Below are 5,027 nucleotides of genomic sequence, written 5' to 3'. Positions count from 1 at the left end.
ATTATACTCCACGAGCTAGGATCCGTGTGATGTAGTTGTTATTAAACCCTCTGACCCTCGCCTGTGGTTACTGATTTTATAGTAACTCGGGGTGAAGTTGTGAGACGTGGTTCTAGAAATATTTCTTTAATGTCGGGGTACGAGTACCAATCAGGAAAAACCGTTTTAACTTGTGCAAAAGTAAATCAAAACAATAACCTGCAGGATACACTGTGTGCTATTAACAGGAGTGATAATTTTGTGACATTCCATCTTTTGTATTTCAGACTGTGGTAATCTAAACTGGCACATATTTTCAGTGTATGTCTTCTACTGGACTATTACTTCACATACCAAATTTCAAAGCAATTTAGTACGAAATAACTAAGATATAACATCTCTAATTTTGATTGAGTTTCTTCCTATAAATCTTTACAACCTACAATTAGCAGTATCTTTTGATGCAACTGTAAACCAAAAGTGCAAGCTAGTAAAAAAAAATCACTCAAATCTTCCAAAAATTATTGCACAGGCATACTCAAAAAATAACATGAGTTTTCAGTCAGAAATGTTTATTACAGTTTAAAAGTAAAAGTGGACTGTTTTTAGTTTTATATCATTTAGATTAAAGACGGCTGATTTATATAAACGAAACTATAAGATGAGCGGAAGAACAAAGACATACGTGTTGGTAAAGCTAAGAAACCTATATTAGCAGTTTCCAGCTCAAGTTTACAAAAGAACCATGTGGGTGGACGGTTATTATTGATTATTCATTGCCAACGTTTCAGCACAAATTTACTAAATTTTATGAAATTATTTTAATTAAAGAGCACTTAGCGTCACGCGATATTAGCTTAAGTAAACAGCATAATTAATGATGCTTGATACAGCTGTACCAATTGCATGGGGAGATGACAAGAAACTATTAATCTAAAGTCCACAGAGTTTGTATAAAAGAAACTATCAGCACTGTTTTAGATAGGAAAACTGTTACCATGCATCTTAAATAATCCAGTTGTTTCTGTAAAGTATAGGTCTGTTCCAAATAATAAGGGTGCGATCCTAAAGCTAATTTGAGCTGCTATCGACTGTTACTTTCTTATTTGTTGCGATTAGTTGGTACGTTTCAATAAAAAAATATCTAACCAAAAACCAAATTTTTGTTTACTTATGGACATGATAATGATAAGTAAAATATCTAACTAAATAATGAATAAATATTTGTTGTACATTTCTTGTAAATTCTATAAGTATATCAACTAATTTGGCCACCAATATTTGGTGCACTTTTCTTTCACACCTAAGGTTTTTCATTAGATTATCTATAAGTTAAATACTTGCAAGTCCCGTTTAAAAATGTGATAGCAATGGTTTAACGCAAAACATATACTTAGAGATTTGTTTATCTTTCGAGATGAACATAATATTAAACTGTTCTAAAAACTTGTTTTAAACACAAGAGAAGTTACAAAGCTTCATTACCCATATTGATACTTTATATTTACTTCAAGTGAATACCTTGACATCACGAACAGAAACTGTTACAAGTGGGTCTCATCATTCATAATAGAATATCTAACTTTCCATTAACTGAAGTTTAACACGTTTTAAACACTTTCGTCATTTGTTTATCTAATATTTCAGTATTAGTGCGATCCTTTCAATGTCCTTACATGATTTAAAACCTCATGATATATTTTAAAACAATGATTATTTAATACACAATTCTAAAATTAAGACAGTTCCCAGTCTCAGAAGTATAATGAACTACCAATAACTTAATATACAAGATTTAAATAAACAAAAACCTCAAAGAGACTTTAATAAAGAGTTTCATACACTCTACATGTATCAGTGCATCATTTTCAGGACTGTAATGATTGGTAAAATATAACCCTTAGTTATACAATTACCAGAAGACTAATTTGCACATTGAAGAATATTATGCCATCTGGCCTGGCATGGCCAAGCGCGTAAGGCGTGCGACTCCTAATCCGAGGGTCGCGGGTTCGTGCCCCCGTCGCGCTAAACATGCTCGCCCTCCCAGCCGTGAGGGTGTATAATGTTACGGACAATCCCACTATTCGTTGGTAAAAGAGTATCCCAAGAGTTGGCGGTGGGTGGTGATGACTAGCTGCCTTCCCTCTAGTCTTACACTGCTAAATTAGGGACGGCTAGCACAGATAGCCCTCGAGTAGCTTTGTGCGAAATTCCAAAACAAACAATTGTGCCATCTACTTACAACATTTTCGTCAACCTTATTTGATAAAATAAATTTACTTTTTTATATTTAATTATATCAATAGAATCACGTATATTCATACTAATTGTTCTAAAATAACAGTTTTTCCTTTGGATTGTGAGTTTAGTTTTACTAATATGTTCTGCTGAAGGTGAAATCGTAATGTTACTGTTTTTAACATTGTTTTTGTGTTCATTAATTGTAAATTTTAAAGTTCTGCTAGTTTTATCTCTTTGAGTTAATTTATATATGCTGAATTTTTTCATCAAATCAATTTTATCTTTACCTGTATTAAGAATTTGTTCTTTATGTTGTTTAATGGTCTTTATATCAGAAAATAGTCATTTGTTTTTAAATTATTTCATTATTTGTCAAGATAAGCCAGATATAAATTATAGTACCATACATAATTTTTTATTTATTTCAGCAAATGGTTTTAATTTAATATTTTTATTCCTTTTCTTAGTTTCGCAGCATCTCTGTCAACAACTGTAGAATCAAAACCTCTTTCTACAGGTATATTTAATTAATAATTAACCATTGTCAATATCATCTTATTTACAACGTTTCCTGTTCACATAGTTCTCTGCTGGTACAGCGGTAAGTCTACGGATTTCTCACGCTTAACTCAGGCGTTCAATTCCTCTCGATGGACTCAGCAGATGGCCTGATGTAGCTTTGCTATAAGAAAAACACACATCTATCCACATAACAGTATAAAACAACAGATTTTTATAGATTTAGTGTGACAATATTTTTGATGTGATGTGATTATGGAAAAGGTTTACGACAAATGATAATTTCCAATTTATTTTTATTTTTACTCACTAAAACATCCAAAAACGATAAACAACCATTTGTTTGAATACCGTAATTAAAACTCATAGAATTATCCATACTATTAAAATAATTAGCAAAATTAACTAGTTCATCTATACCATGCTACACAATCAATAATGTGTCATACCTTAATCATATTTCAGGTTTTTCATTGCATCTTTCTAGCGATTCGAATCCCCATTAGATCAAACATGCTCGCCCTTTCAGCCGTGGGGGAGTTATAATGTTACGGTTAATCCCACTATTTGTTGGTAAAAGAGTAGCCCAAGAGCTGGCGGGGGGTGATGACGACTAGCTGCCTTCCCTCTAGTCATACACTACAAAAGTATGGACGTCTAGCGCAGATAGCCCTCGTGTAACTTTGCGCAAAATTCAAAAACAAAAACAAACATAAACAAAGATAAAGAAGAACAGTACCTGTTTATAAACTTTGTTATTAAAAGTTTTCAACACATGCTTCTACCAAGTTAATCATATCCATTGTTTCCAAAACGGAGTATTTATTATCTTTAAATTTCTTCTAAAAAATACAATAGCTTTTTTCACTTTAATGAACACTAACACATCAAACGATGTAGATATAAAAATTTTCGTAATAATTGTCGTGGGAGACAAAGCCTTTATACTGTTAGAACTAAAAACCCTGAAACGACCTAAAAAAAGCTTTTCATTAAACACATAAAAAACTCGTTTAATGACGTTAACATTTTGATAAAGGTTTTAAAAATATAGCTGTAATCTGGGAGAATAGTATTAATAAATAAATTATCGATTCAAAAGAAGTCATGAACGAAATAAAAGTAGCTCATAGTAGCATTAAAGCATATGCTGATAGTAATAATAAATTTGACTAGACTAAAAACTTTAAATACAAGCTGTGGTCTAGTGATTACTGTATTCGGCTGTAAGTCAAATCGTTTGAAACAAGACAATTTGGAACAGCTGTACGCTTTCATCTGTGGGAGCGTTTTGAAAATAACAGACAATACCGTATTCTATTTCAAAAAACAGACAGTTCTCGCGGCGGCAGGTACTGCTAGCTGGTTAATGACTCTCACTTGTAGCTTAACCTGTGAGATCTCTGGTCTAGCTGTTTATTCTACAACTGCATAAGTTGTCTTTAAGTTCTGTTGAATATATAAAACCTCACGGTTAGTTCAGGTGTAACTACAACCATCGTCAAAACTTCAAGTAGTTTAGAGAAGTTTATACCTAAGACTGAAAATCTTACAATTCAAGACAAATAACACAATTGGCAACAAGAATGTCACTGAAACTGTATATGAATAGTGAACTTGGCTGGGATCACTTTCGTCATGATTTAACATGATATGTAAATGGTGAAATTAGCTGGAATCATCTTTGACATTACTTAACACTATTATATTAGAGTAGTTCTAGATGTAGCGATGGGCCATACCACCGATTACCTTTTATCTAGACTATTTGTTTGAAATTAAGAGATGGTTAGCACAAACAGCCTTCGTGTAGCTTTGGGTATGTATTTGAGACAAACAAAACCAAAGTGTTTATAAGATAATAAAATACTAGCGGAGGATTTGTAACTGTATCAAAGTGAGACTGGATCGTAATATCAGCTATATGACTCGTATATCTTCTGCTTTAGCCTACAGTTAAAGTAACTTTTTAGACGAATTTCGTAACGTTACAATTTACTAAGTCGGATATATTAACTTCAAAACAAAGTTTATGTAAAAATTAGTATGTATATGCAATTTAGTTAATATATTTCTAAAATTATAATTTAAATGTAGCTTAATTCTGTTACAAAGTACGGTTTATCTTTGGGTAATGTGAAAATATTTAGATTTGTAATCTCAAAACGCATATAACAACTCTGATGAACGTATGTTACAACAATTGAAAATGCAATGAAGTAGAAAGATAAATAAATAAAAAGGAAGAAACTGCTCCCACGTCGGATTTCCTTCCTGTTTTATTT

The sequence above is a fragment of the Tachypleus tridentatus genome, chromosome 9 (assembly GCF_004210375.1).
Source record: "Tachypleus tridentatus isolate NWPU-2018 chromosome 9, ASM421037v1, whole genome shotgun sequence".
Classification (NCBI taxonomy): Eukaryota; Metazoa; Arthropoda; class Merostomata; order Xiphosura; family Limulidae; genus Tachypleus; species Tachypleus tridentatus.
Note: the sequence above shows the minus strand (reverse complement) of the source record.